Consider the following 15,764-nt stretch of genomic DNA (forward strand, 5'->3'; position numbering starts at 1 on the left):
TGCTCTCATTGACTGAGCTCAGCTGCTGTGGAGGACAGCAGCACAAAAACAATCTTTTGAGAATTACAGAAAGTTCCATTTGTGAAGAAGGCACCGGATGCAGGGGCCCAGGGATCGAGCTGCACCCTTAAACCGCCGGCCACATCTGGTCCATATGACACCAGTTCCCAGAAATCCTTCATGAACCTCGCATTATTTTGATATGTTTAAATACAGATTTCATTGCTTGTCTTTGTTTATAAAATCTCTTCATTTAGACTGACTGTATATTAAAGTTACCAACCATTTTTTCCTAATATTGCTGCTATATTTTCTGGTGAATAATTAACCCTTTAAACAGTGGTAGATTTATCTCATTGTCTTATTCGTTTTATAACAGCACTTGCACAAAGTAATATTTAATCAAGTGAATTTATATTCAGTGCATGCAAATGTGTGTACATAATATGTCATTATAAGAGTATTATAAAATGTATAGATGCTGACATATATTTCCTAATTTTTACCTGGAAATCTTATTTTTTATGCAGAGAATTTGGCTTCTTTATAGAAAGAAGCAAGATGACTGAATATGAAAATTGACTTGAAAACCTTTAGTGTTGATAGATAGATAGATAGATAGATAGATAGATAGATAGATAGATAGATAGATAGATAGATAGATAGATAGATAGATAGATAGATAGATAGATAGATAGATAAACACATACTGAGCTTTAAGAACTTCTCATACAGTACACTGCCCTTAAACTCTACTCTTCACAGAACCCTGATAAACCCTGTGAAAACCTCAGCACGCCGCCAGGCATCAAAAAGTGTGAGCGAGAAACATGGAGACATAGGGCGTGAGGGGGAAGAGGAGGAGGGGAAAATACCAGCTGAACACAATTACCTCTCTGGAATTAAATCCCCTTTTCTACTTCCACAAACATAGCAAGGAAAAATGGAGGGGGAAAAAGAGGGATGAGGAAGTCAGGCTTTGCCGAAGCTATTCTGTGGCATTGGATATAGTTAGATGAGCCAGGTGATAATTAAACCCAAAGCTTGGGGTTGAATTGGAGAAATACTGCATATTCACCCACATTTTCCATGCTGATCATTTATTATATTCCTATATTAATTTAACAGGCTGTGGAAAGCAAATGATTGATATAAGGTGCGATAAAAGGCATATTATTTTTCAAAATTTTTCATTGTGCTCACTTGAGCGCTTCTTTGGTTAATAAAGCATGTTGCTTTCTGACGGATGCTTTTTTTTTTCCATGTTCTCATTTGGATGCAGTGTATAAAAACAGCACAGCTTCAGACTAATGAGAAAAAGGCATAATCACTTTTACAAAGCAAATTTTTGTTTGCAGATGGGCAAAGCATAGTTCTGGTGCCAAACAGGCTGGTTTGAGTATTTCAGAAACAGCTGATTTATTGGGATTTTCAACACCCTCTAGAATTTACAAAGAATAGTGTTAAAATCATCCTGATTCAGGTTTCCAGGAAAGTTATGGTTTACTCAAATGACTAAAGATGAGTGAGAATAGAACAGAGAACAGAGCAGGTGATGTGGTGAGCCACCACAATAATACAGTAATGCCACACCACAGTAACACTACCTGTTAAAAGGACTATAGTTTAAAGATAATGACTACAATCTGGAAAATCCCTCAAAAAGAACTTTCCTGAAAATGACCAATTCAGAAAATGACTAGATATGAATGGCATTTATTCACCAACAAAATAAACTGATAAATCTCAGCTAAGCTGATTTGAGTCAAATGTGACCTGCATATGACACAGCAGAGTGCTAGCAAGATCCAAGTCTTCAGCGGTGATGGAAAGCACATGGTGTTGTGTAGCGGGCACTGTGGACTGGTCTTAATGTGTAACACATTTTTTCATGTACCTGGCATGCGGCACAGCTGGGGAGGGGGTGGGGAGAGCGGAAACAGCTGATGACGCAGAGTTAGCATAACTACATTCAGAGATAAACTGACACAGCTTCAGCATGAGACGTTCTCTCAGAATTGGCATACCTAGAGTCTTATGTAAGTATAAAAGAATTCCTCACAGCATAGTTACTTCATTTCTGATGAACTATCACTAAACGATTGGAGCAAAAAAATGGACCAAAATGACCTCAGAATTCTTTTCCATTTATAACTAAAATCTAAGACTCTAAGAGGAAAATCAGGAGACCGCACCGGAATGACGTAAGAAAAAATTGGGTCTGTTTATGTGGTATTCTTTATCTTCACAAACTTTCATATAATGTTGTTTTTTCAATAAGGCAGGAGCCATCAAAATTCAGTTTAAAGTGTAATTATAATGTCATTTTACTTGTATGAGATTTCCATAGTGATTTTTTGATACATCTGTAGAAAATGTTAGCATTCTAGATAATTTTGCCTTATTTTGACTGTCACAATCCCTTATAGATCGTGAAAGAGGCTATGATCTATAAGGGATTGTGACAGTCAAAATAAGGCAAAATTATTTGAAAAAAAAAGAACCCTTTTTTTAAATTTTCAGATAAATCCTATTCAATTCACAAGACTAGTCTTACAGGTTAATTATCAAAAGAGCTCATTGATTAATTTAAGATGTGATTTTAAGTAAGTAAAAACACATCTTAAATTAATCAATGAGCTCTTTTGATAATTAACCTGTAAGACTAGTCTTGTGAATTGAATAGGATTTATCTGAAAATAAAAAAAAAGGGTTCTTTTTGTTGAAATTTCAGGAATAGAAACTTCTATGTCGTAGAAACTTCTTCTGCTGCTGATGCCCATTCACCTCAAGGTTCTCATGCTATGTGCCCTGAGATGCTCTTCAGCTCACCACAGTTGTAAAGAGTTACTGAGTTTACTGTTCCCTGTCTTTTAATTCAGAGCAGTCAGTCATTTCTCCTCTGACAAGCTTTCGAATGTGAGCTGTCCCTCATTGGGATGTTTTTTCTTACACAATTCTGTGTACATTATAGAGAGTGTTTTGTGTGGAAAATACTCAAAACCCAAACCCATTCCATGTTGCGTAGTAACATATGACTATATAATGAATATAACTATTTGACGTATTGAGCAGAGCACGTATTTTTTTTTATTTATTTCTATCATAAATAAACAAGTCCCTTTGGAATGTGCCAAAAACTTTGTTCTGAAACAGGGAGTCAGAAAGAACAGCATGATCCAGGCAAAGGTGTGTTGGGGGACATGCATGAGAAAGCATGGCACTGCCAATCTCAAATCCTGGCAAGCCAGTGTTCAGGTGCAGAGCATCTGTGCCAGACATCTGTACCAAAGCATGCACAACTCACGCTAGTGATGCAGATGGATAAACAAGTAAACAGGAAGATGCACAAACATGGAAAACATTTTCTGCAGGCACAAAAGAAATGAGTTCCTGCTGGATTGTTTAAACACCAGACATGTTAAGAACAAATTTTTCCACAAATTAAAAAATGTAAAAATGCCTGCTGCCCCCCCAACACACACACACACACACACACACACACACACACACACACACACACACACACACTCACACACTCACACACTCACACACACACACTCACACACACACACACACACACACACACACACACACACACACACACACACACACACACACACACACACACACACACACTCACACACAAAGTGACCAACAGAAGATAGTATTCATTCATAGGCTCATCTTACATCTGTTAGTACATAGTAGCACAGTACCTATTAACCCATGCTGTGGACAAGGAACCAGTTAAAGAGAGGAGCTGTACAAACAATTCATTATCACCAAAATGGTGTCCCTTACAAATCAGTCTGAGGACATAACTGCTTGCCAAACACACTCGTTTTGCGAGAGTGTAAACATCTTAAATTTCTCAGGCACTCTTGTGAAAAGGAAACATGTGTAAATGCACTCTAGCGTCTTTACCCTCCCTGAGTGGCAACAAGATGCCACATATTTAACACACAAACAAACAAATACCTGCATCACAAATGATCCCAGCTGCCTAATGTTCTGGAAAACTGTGGGTTTTCCCATCTACCAGAAGAAACGAGTTGCCACAACAACACTGACCATAAACAAAGGCATCCAGAGACTTTTGTGAGAATTATTATTGCCTTCAAAGTAAAAGTGTGTGTTATTTCACTGTTGTAAAAGATGCCACTCATTCGCTGATCGAATAATGACACACACTCTTAAAGGGGAGCCATGACTCAGAGTCTGAAACTAAAGTGAACTTAGGTAGATTCGTGTGAGCTCTGCAAATTATTTCAATATTCAGGACACATTTAAGTGCAGCAGTTCTCACTGTGCACAGTGATTTAAATTACCCAGAGTCCCAAAGACGAACCAGGAGCAGCTTGTTCCTGTTTAAAAAAATGCATGTAAATGAGTTCAAGATGCATACCTTCAGCTGTTCAGTGCTCCAAGTCCTGTTAGCGTGTCAGGTTCTAGACATGCCTCAGTCTCTGCCTGTCTCTCTGTCTTTCCACTACTGCTCTCTCTCTTGCTGTGTCTCTGCTTCTCTAAAGTGCCCTGCCTCCCAGTCGCTCTGCTTACATGTGAGTAACCGTCTCCAATGATGTGGAGCTTTGTATCGTGGAGGCTGGGCTCAAACTCTCTGCCCTGTGTTGAGGGAGCGAGCGTGTTTAGCGTTTACACTCCTGACTCCTGAGATGAGGGGAGGAGCAGACGTCTGTTTATTTAGTAAGACGAACACTTAAGCTACCATAAGCTGAAACTCTGAAACTGATACTGAGATATAACATTGTTTACTCACTGGTGCAAATTTCAGAGAAGGGAAAATTCAAACCAGATTGACAAAGAGAGAAGAAATTGAAAGAAAACTAAACAGTAAAAAGCCCATACCTGTGAGGCTGTTTTTTTTTTTGTTTTTTTTTGAGTTGTGCATTGAAGCAATGAAGATGTTTTCTTTACACTGAATGTTTGTTTGATTTGTAGGTATAATCTAAGTAAGAAATAGAGACACACATTCCAAATTATTAATGCAGCTAATTGCACACTGCTACACTCTTATTATATCTTGATTTTGTTAACCTTTAAAAAAAAAAAAGATTTAAAGATTAAAAAAAATCACAGGGGGGAAAAACATCAATGACCAGAAAAAATTTCCCAAGGTTAAACCATTCAGATACTCTCTCTCTCTCTCTCTCTCTCTCTCTCTCTCTCTCTCTCTCTCTCACACACACACACACACACACACACACACACACACACACACACACACACACACCGCACACCGGTTACCTCAGCAACACATCAACACATTTTGGTTTCTTTCCCTGAAAGCACAGGGATGTAGAGTCCTCCTTGGATGCTGGCAAGTGTTAAAAACAAAATAAGAAAAAGAAAGACGGAACATCTGAAATAAAACCAACCTTCAGCATTCTCACTCTGATAGAAATGTGCAAAAGACCGGAGAGAAAAGGAGATGTTTGGATGACGAGTTTTACAGTGATTAGGTCAAGCATTCACTCCTCCAAACACACACACACACACACACACACACACACACACACACACACACACACACACACACACACACACACACTCTTTCTTTTTCATTCCTGAATCTTATTTTGCTTGTGCACTCATTGTTTCCCTCTATCTTTCCCTTTGTCCTCGGAAGTCAGCAGCTTGAAAATACATAACAGCATCCAGCAGCTGAGTAAGGACTTTTCTCTTTATTGGAGCAGACAAAGAAGGGTGAGAGAGTGAGAGAGAGAGAGAGAGAGAGAGAGAGAGAGAGAGAGAGAGAGGGAGAGAGAGAGAGAGAGAGAGAGCTGGCATGCTCACTCCTCTAATTGTGCAAGTAAAAAAAAAAACGAGGGCAGTCATGAAAGAACAGGCAGTAATTAGAGAAGAACAGGGCAGTCACAACTTATTAGAACTCCTTGGATCTCTGAACTGTTTTAACCCATTCATTTTAACCCTTTCATCATCTGTCTATTTATTGTAGCAGTCTTGTTTACTGCAGTCTATACATGCAAGTACACTGCAGAACAGGACAGCTCGGTGATTTGTGCTTTTGCTCTACGCCTGATAGCTGATTAGAGATAAACATCTCTGAGTAAAAAGCTGCTGCAGAATGGAGTAAAAGGCTGACTGTTAGTTTACATGCAGTGTTGCAGGGGTGAATTTTATGTAACACACACACCCACACACACCCACACACACACCCACACCCACCCACACCCACCCACACCCACCCACATACACACACACACCCACACACACCCACACACACACCCACACCCACACGCACACACACACACACACACACACACACACACACACACACACACACTAAAGAAAAGCATTGTGTATATAATTCAGATATGAAATTCATAATACATGCAAGACCTGTGAGAAAATATAAAAATGAAAAAAATGTGTAAAATAAAATATGTGAAAATAAATGAACTGTGTAAACATCAAAAGAAAATGGCTCAAAAATGAAAAAAGCATGAATCATGAAAATAAATTAAATAACTTAGAAAAAAGAATCCTATGTGAAAATATTTTTTAAAAATATCCAAAAATCACATATGAAAATAAATTAATAATATGAAAATAAACAGCAACAGCACAAAAAAAAAACACATTGAAACACACAAAAACACAAAAACACACAGCACATTTTCTACATTTGTGCATTTTGATTTTTGTACATGATTTATTTCTTTTAACATTTGATTTGTTGTAAAACAAATTTAAAACATATTATAAAAATATGTTTTAAATTTGTTTTACAACAAATGTAGAAAATATAAAAAACTGCACCACATGTGAAAACTGTGTAAAACATGGCTCCTTTTAAAAACACGTCAGCAAATTAGTCATGTCTGCGTCTATCTGTCAAAGATACTATCACATTCTTAATGGCAACACCATGAGGTTTCCATGACACAGGCAAGAGGAGACAATCCTAGAAGCTGAATCTGACTCTAAGGTATTCAGAAATAAGAATGTTAACAAAACGTCAGTGTAGCGTGATTAGTGAGTCAGGAACTACTCTCTCCTTTAGAAACAAAAGATACGGTGGAGAAATGTGGTGAACAGTGTGTGTGTGTGTGTGTGTGTGTGTGTGTGTGTGTGTGTGTGTGTGGGGGAGAGAGAGAGAGAGAGATTTTTAAATGATGCATGTAACTGTGCAGATATGCATGACGCAACGGTGGAGGAATGCTAACGCGCAAAGATATAATACGTTAGATTTTAAATCATCATGAGTGCAAGAGAGTAAACACACACACACACAGACACACAGACACACACACACACACAGACACACAGACACACAGACACACACACACACACACACACACACACTCCTTCTTCCTAACACATAACCAAGCCAGTGGCAAGTTTGTTTGAAACAGAACAATCATATGACAAGAGAGAAAATAAACCAGAGGGCTGTGAGACAGGCAGCAGAGAGACACAGGAAATAACCTGACCTCAGCGACCTCTCCAGCTCAGGACTGACATCTCTGGAACATCTCTCAAAAACCTTGCTTGTGTTTATTCGGACTTGTCATACCTGATTCCAGCTCGGGGCTTTCAGGCTTGGCTTGGGAAGTGGGAAAAACCCGAAAGGGCTGAGTCAGAGGACGTACTGGTTTTAAAGGCTTGTTACATCTTTAGTGTGTGTAAAAGCTGGATGCAATTTCACTGTTTTTCTTATCACTTTAAACATACCAAAGTCTTAACGATGCCTGATTTCAAAACGTGTTATATTCTTTTTCCATGCTAAAAAAGTGTAATAAGAGTAATCATTTATGTTCTCTATGTTTCTTTATGCTTATGGAATTAGATATTATATACTGCCAGAGGTTTGAAAATACTGGATTATTTGCACTTCATGAATAAAATTTAGTATCATTTTGGCATATCTACAACTTACTTGAGTATTATTGACTGAATACTTGGGGGCACCTGGCATCAAATCAAGTTAATCCATGGTAAGATATAAGATATAATAACATAATGGTAAGATATTAGATAGTCAGATATTTAAGATGTAAAATGCAGTGTTGCACAGGTGACATAGTGGCTTAGCGATTACAGGCTCTGGGTTACTGATCAGAAGCTCAGGGGTTGCCACCTTGGGGGCCCTTGTGCAAGGCCCTGAACTGGCTCTGCTCCAGGGTCGCTGTATCATCTCCGAACCTATGGTTTCTTTCATCCAGAGAAAGAATGCTTCTTTTATTTCAATAGTCTGCAGTAAACAAAGATTTGTATAAACCAAGGCATCACCTTTGCCAACCAAAAGGTGTTTTTCTTTGGTACAAGAGACATATGTATGTATGTATGCATCTATACATAAAATTAATTATATTTTTTAGCATTTTCCATCCACAGGGAGCTGTTGATTTGTCAGTTGAAGGTACTGTACATTCTGCATTTACCGAATGCCTTAGTGCTTGTTATAATGCAGTTTTACTGTGTAGTGCCCTTAAATTGTGATCTGCACTGTATAAAACAAGTCTGATTATAAATGATATTGTATTTATATAGTGCTTTTAAGAATAGACATATTTACAAAGCAGCAAAACAAATCAGAATAACAATTATAGTTTAAAATTTAAGTTTATAATTATCTATAATGAGCAACCCTAAGACAACCTTGGCAAGGCAAAAATTCTCTGAGACGATATAAGAAGGAAACCTTGAGAGGAACCAGATTCAAATGGGAACCACTTCATCTGAGTGAAACTAGTGTAGTTTTAAATGTATCTACTTTCTACCCCAGTATATATTCAAATGGAATTGTCGTGTAACCAGACGCTTTTGGGCAAGTATGAGCATCAGCGTAATTTCTGAATTTATTATAGATTTAACATAAATTCCCTCCCTCAAGTGTTCAATGAAAGAGACCTGAGCACAAACCTGAGGATGTCAACAGAAATTTAAATCCTCTGCCATGGTCTCCAATTGGTACTTTCCCATGTATCCCAGCAGTCCTATGTATCTCCAAGCTGCACATATGGGTTCATCCTTAAGTTATGGGTTCATCCTTAAAGATTAATGTATCTGGATGGATCAGGCAGGTCTGGAGAGTAGATGTAGTCAGGAACACTGGAGGAGAGAGAGAGAGAGAGAGAGAGAGAGAGAGAGAGAGAGAGAGAGAGAGAGAGAGAGAGAGAGAGAGAGAGAGAGAGAACCTGATTAAATCAGGTGAACCTAATTAAACATGTGACCGTGAAATGTGGAAAATGTGAAAGTGAAAAAGAGAAATGTGCCTTTTTATGAGGCACAACTTCTGTTCCTGTGAGTTCTTTTTAAAGCATCTGTGGTTTGTTTTGTATGAGCAGATGTTGACAATACACACGGCATGAAACGTATACATCTGAAGCTGTAACTTATACTCATACTCATGAAGCAGCTCAGGTATTCATACTCATGAAGCAGCTCAGGTATCCATTTCCCTTAGAACTAACAAACGGTAAAACTACTTTTCCTATTACTGAAAGTCTGGTCACATGAGGTGAGGAGCTTTGGTTACCAAAACAAACCTAAGCAAGCATGTGAAGTGGTGGAGCAACAACATGCAAATATTGGAGTTCACCAAAACACTCAATGCCCACAAACCCTCCAGATCAGCTATTTTACCTAAGAAAAACTATTCATTAAAAGGCTTGACTTAGCTAGGCTGGACTTATACACTTAAATACAGAGTCTGACTCTGAATGCCAAGCACTATTTGAAAAGTCTGTTCCATAACTGTGTGGCTTTTAATAAGAAGAACTCAAGAGTTACTTTGAGTTCAGTGATTAAACTATGATCCAACACCAAACAAAAGTGTAAACAAAATGTTGAGTGGAATGGTGAATATCCTGGGCAATTAAAGTCCAAAAAATTAATTTAATTAATTCCAACAATAATATTTGTCCTTTCACCTTTTTTTTTATTCAATATGTAAGTGAAAGACAAACAGAAATGTTAACTACAGTATACACCTAATAAATATTTTCAGATAAAACAAAACCATCAATCCCCAAAAAATCTTTGGTCTTCTTTATTTTGTACAGCAATTTATGATCACTCTGGGTCTAACTTCTGTAAGATCACTAAATTTGCAGAGCCGTAGATGGCAGAATTCTCCGGAAAAGTCTGATTCATCCTGAATCTTCAGCTTGGAAATTTAATACCTGTGACTCACTTTCTGCCGTTGTGGATGGTCTCACAACAATTGCATTACCTGACAGTTTGCCATTTCTGCAGCCCTGTGCTCATCTCAGGTCTCTTATTCATAATATGCTTATACTGAAATTTTTTAAAATACATTTATTCTGCCTTAAGAATGCACAGTTTTACTCCCAGCATTCATTTAATAGAGCTGACTTAAAGACACGTGTGCACAAGCATGCATAGAAAGCGTGTGTGTGTGTGTGTGTGTGTGTGTGTGTGTGTGTGTGTGTGTGTGTGTGTGTGTGTGTGTGTGTGTGTGTGTGTGTGTGTGTGTCTGTCTGTCTGTCTGTCTGTCTGCTTGTGTCCATTCACATGCAAGAGAAAGAGTGTGTATATAGATTTGATTGTGTGTGTCCAGTGACTTACTAAATGTTCTGGCCTCCACATTTATCACATACATAGTTTCTAATTCTGAACAGTTGCTATGTTTCTGTTGAGTGCTTTTGAACTGCACCCATAGCCACAACAGCTTATAAGAAAACTCATAAGTGGATGTATAAGCATTAGCCTTGTTTACCAACGCCTCTGTAGAAACGTAACTGAAAGCCCTGTTCATGGTTTATGTGTTCACAGACCAAGCCCTCTGATACACATAATGTCATCTTGACAAGCATTAGCACGGTCTTCTGAAATGATCCGTCCTCTAAATGCGCATTTACTGTCTGGAAGAAGGGAAATGTGCCTTTTTATGAAACTGTACTGTGAGTTCTTTTTAAAGCATCTGCGGTTTGGATCGTATGAGCAGATGTTGAAAATACACTCGGTATGAAACGGTACCTCTACGCGACTGTCACGTGTACGTCTGAAGCCGCAATTCTGCTCATAAAGCAGCTCAGGTAAATCCATTTCCCGCAGAACTAACAAACGGTGAAACTACTTGTCCTATAATTGATAGTCTGGTCACATGAGGTGAGGAGCTTTGGTTTCCAAAACAGACGATGGCATGGAAAAATCCAGCTTTTATACTCTTTGCAGTCAAATTCATTATTTTCGTAGCGGTCTGGAACTGCTGGCAGCGATGGGGCTGGTCTGTGGAGACAGGATGGAGAACATGCTGTAATGTTGATGTCTAAAACAGGAAATGGTGAATAAATGTGGTGAAAATGTGTGTGTGTGTGTGTGTGTGTGTGTGTGTGTGTGTGTGTGTGTGTGTGTGTGTGTGTGTGTGTGTGTGTGTGTGTGTGTGTGTGTGTGTGTGAGAGAGAGAGAGAGAGAGAGAGAGAGAGAGAGAGAGAGTGATAGAGAGAGAGAAAGAGAGAGAGAGAGTGATAGAGAGAGAGAGAAAGAGAGAGAGAGAGTGATAGAGAGAGAGAGAGAAAGAGAGAGAGAGAGTGATAGAGAGAGAGAGAGAAAGAGAGAGAGAATAAGCAAACATGCGCACAGTGCACCAAGACAGAAAAAGACAGATAGTGAGATAGGAATCTTATTTTCTTTTTTCAGACACACTTCCATTTATTACTTTAAACACTATCACTAAATATGTTCAATTGTAATTTATGACTTTCTGTTTTTGTAAATCAATTTCTGTTTAGCCACAGCAATTATTTGTTTAGTTTTTCTATTAATTTTCTTCGGGATAAAGTTACTCCCACTGACAAGCTGGAATCACATAATGCCCCCTACTGGATGGCTGAAAATAGCTTCATGAGTTTGCAATGAGTTACTCTTTTAATTCTGTGTATTCCCTGCCACTGATCTCCTTACTTAACACTTTTAAAATTAGTTAATTAATTTTTCGTTCATTCACACATTCGTTAATTCTTTTATCGTCAGTAAGCTTTTTAGTAGATTAGAGTAGATTAGATTAGATTCAGATTAGACTCTTTATCCTGTCTGTGTTAAAGTTGGAGGTTGGATTCCGAGTCTATTCTGTATTCTGTATCTGGACAGTGGGAGGAATCTGGAGAGGAAACCATGCGTAGTTGCATGTGGGGACATCAGGATACAGTTGAGCTGAGTTCAGGAACCTGAAAAGAATCAGGAACCCTTGAGCTGTGAGACGGCGATGATAAGTACAGCACTACCATATCAGTGACCATCAATTTGGTCATCAGTGCCAAATTAGATCCATCTACTTTTAATCTAATTGATAAATGACATTGTCTTTTATTCTATTGAAGCACTTGTAGCACAACATATTTATGTGATACAGTTAATATTTGCACTGTTTATGAGTTATTTATCCTCCAACTGCACAGGTTACACGGCCTGTAATAAAGCACTTATTAGTTGAGATCAACTTGTTAATTGTATTCGGTATTATTATTGTGTATAACAGTGATTAAGCTGTCATAAGTCATATGAAAATTCAGCATATATATCTAATTATCAAATTATTTTATCAAAGATAGAATTATTGATCATGTATACTCACTGTCCACCTGTATTTATTTATGCAGATATTCAATCGTTTAATTGTCTGGCAGAAGCACAATGTGTAAAATTATGCAGATACAGGTCAAGAATTTCAGTTCATGTTCACATCAAACGTCAACATGGGGGAAAATTGTGATCTCTGTGACTTTAACTGTGGAATGGGTGTTGATACCAGATGAGCTGGTTTAAGGATGTCAGAAACTGCTGATTTGCTGGGATTTTCACGCACAGCACACCTTAGAGTTTATTCGGAACAAGTGACAGTTGGAAATGCCTAATTAATAAGAGAGAAAAAATAAAATGGTCAGATAGTAATTTTAATCATTGCTTTTTACAGTTGTGGTGAGCAGAAAAGCATCTCAGCATGCACAATATACCTTGAAGTGGAGCAGAAGATCACATTAGATCCAAGGACAAGAATCTGAGTCACAGACTAACCAAAAATGGACAGAACAATTTGTTTCGCTCTTATTATAGCAGTACCGATTTTTATATAGAAATTTCTTATTTGTTATGATGTCACTTGCAATTCCAGTGATACAGGATCAGATACAGAGGTGCAGAGAGTGAAGCTACATTTGATAATTGAAAGTACAATTTAATATTGGAACACTAACACTAAGGGTGAAAAGATTTTCAGCCAGGGTCGTGGAGTCAGGGAGTAAACGATCGTGTATAGAGGAGGATCAGGAGAAAAAAATTAAATAAATAAATAAATAAATAAATAAATAAAAAAAACATAGGGCTTTAGTTTGATATGTTTAATATGTTTAACTAAACAGTAAAAAAAATATTTGGAAGTAATATATTCTATAGTTTTATAATATCATATATTGTATAGTTTCAATGTATAAATCTTTAGGCTTGAATGTTCCTCCATTTTATGAAATCTGATTATTTTGTAAGTGTGTATTTTAATTCTTATTTAATTTTTTTTTTCTTCTGATGGAAGTACTTGTGCGAAATTTATTTTTATGGCTTATAGATAGTAACCAATTCAGTAGACAGCATTGTTGAGAGAACAAACTTTGATTTGACAGTCCTTTACTACAGTGAGCCGATCTGGATCGATAACAAAGAATTAATACTAATCAATCCACGTTAATAGAAGTGACAATGTGTAACTTAAAACTCAAAAGGAGAAAGGCTCAAGCACCACACTCCATTTGCAGAAGTCGGAAACATTCAGGCTTTTAACTTAAAACAGACCACAGACTCTAATTTCCACGTCTCAGTCTAAAAACAAGGACCAAGAGTGCAAGATTCAAGGCTCTAGGAAGTAATGCTTTTTTCATGTGTCAGTGTTTTCCAGCAGAATTTTCCATTTCAAGTCTGCCAGTTTCCTCACTAGCCAATCCCTCCTTGTGTGTGTGTGTGTGTGTGTGTGTGTGTGTGTGTGTGTGTGTGTGTGTGTGTGTGTGTGTGTGTGTGTGTGTGTGTGTGTGTGTGTGTGTGTGTGTGTGTGTGTGTGTGTGTGTGTGTGTGTGAGATTTCTTACAGTAAAAAAATCATCAAAACAGTGTTCAAGTTCAATCCCACGCACACATTCCTTTAAACACAAAAACAAACACCCTACTGCTAGTAAAAGATTATTTGGAAAGATTAGAATCTTAATTTCCCTTCCATGCAGTCTTTCTCTCTCATGTTTTTCTCTCTGTCCCTTTTACTGTGAACTGACCTGGTACTGGTCCCAGAGAAGCAGGCATGTATTTTTTTTAAATCACATTGTCTGTCTTGACTATAACACACTGCAAATAAGATCGAAACAGGTCAATCCTGAGCTTGGGTTACTGTCCGTGAGGAAAAAGTGGGCTTTGCATCTACAGCAACCCTGACCAGGATTACATTTACAGCATTTAGCAGACACCCTTATCGAGAGTGACTTACAACTGAGCGTTAAGGGCCTTGCTCAGGGGCCCAGCAGTGGCAGCTTGGTGGACCTGGGGTTCGAACCCATGACCTTCCGATCAGTAGACCAACACCTTAACCACTGAGCTACCACATACATCATTACTGATCATGAATAAAAGAACCAGTGAATGAATCAATAATAAATGGTTGAGTATGACATTTTTCTTTTATATACATTAGGTCTTTGATAATATCTAAGACTTATTGGAGAAACATGCAATCCCACTCTTCCCTCTATTATAAACGTATATCATTAAAATGTTAAAAGTCAAACATACTGCATAGTGTTATAATTGTAATTGTATGAATTGATTTATGTTAATCATGCTGCTTGATATTTTAAACAAAAAGACTTCAGTTACAGAAAGTTGTTAGGTGTCTGCTTCCAACTAGTGGTCAAACTGAGATTTACATGTGGTTTGTTTAAAAGGCTGCTATTTTCTTACAGTATTTCACAATTGCTAAAACACTAAACCCCATTCTCTGAACCCAATGCTCAGTGGCCTAAACCCATTTGTCGAATCAGTCACTTTGTAGGCAAAACTTTTGTAAGCAAAATGTTCAGGTAGTTAAGACACTGTTTGCAAATCTCATCCACTCTTTTTGCAAAACTCTAAACACATTCTTACTCACTAAAACACATTTTGCACTGTGTTACAAAATGGTAAATACATGTGGCAAAAGTCGCAACTACAACACAGCTGTCATCGTTTACACACAACGACTCAAAATTGTTCACACTTGTTTCTAATGATGTGATCAAATCAGTTCCTATACATACATATATTGTTCATATACATACACTTTCGCAGAACTATCTTTCTGTAACACTTACAAAACTATTTATTTATCTCTTTTATATATAGAGGGTGTTTGAAATGAATTCCATGGAAAGGCCCCATGAATATATTTTTGTAGATGAAGCAAGGTTCAATCTGGCTAAGAGAGAAGGAGAGGCTGGAACATAATTGGCCAACGGGCCATTGGTGGTAATGTCACCCTATGTGCAGCCATAAGCAATGGGGGGGTTCTCCACCGTCATGCAACCCCGGGGCCATATATAACACTGACCATCTTCTTACATTTCTGGGTGGTCTTCGGCATGTTTTGTTTGAGCAGCAGTATCATCAGCAGGCAGTGCATCCTGTCTATGTTATCAGCTTTCACCGTGGTATCAGAATACGTGAGTGAGTGGTTCATCATCAACCAGCGATTCGTGAATGTTTGCCTTCCACCATACAGCCCTTTCCTCAACCCAATAGAAG

The 15,764-nt window shown here is 37.9% G+C and overlaps 1 protein-coding gene across 5 annotated transcripts in view; it reads right to left on the bottom strand.

Moving 5' to 3' along the window:
* The window catches only part of pdgfrb (platelet-derived growth factor receptor, beta polypeptide), a 40,842-nt gene extending 31,780 nt beyond the window's left edge, over nt 1-9,062 (bottom strand). For 3 of the 5 annotated variants that reach the window (XM_027165176.2, XM_047819529.1, XM_047819528.1), the window contains exon 1: nt 4,409-4,636. The gene's annotated coding sequence lies outside the window, so the exon portion shown is untranslated. Of the gene's footprint in view, nt 1-4,408; nt 4,638-8,910 lie in introns of those variants that run through there. The other 2 variants (XM_027165178.2, XM_027165175.2) reach the window with 2 other exon arrangements.
* Nucleotides 9,063-15,764: the final 6,702 nt, after the last annotated feature.

Source organism: Tachysurus fulvidraco, chromosome 10 (genome assembly GCF_022655615.1).
Source record: "Tachysurus fulvidraco isolate hzauxx_2018 chromosome 10, HZAU_PFXX_2.0, whole genome shotgun sequence".
Lineage (NCBI taxonomy): Eukaryota > Metazoa > Chordata > Actinopteri > Siluriformes > Bagridae > Tachysurus > Tachysurus fulvidraco.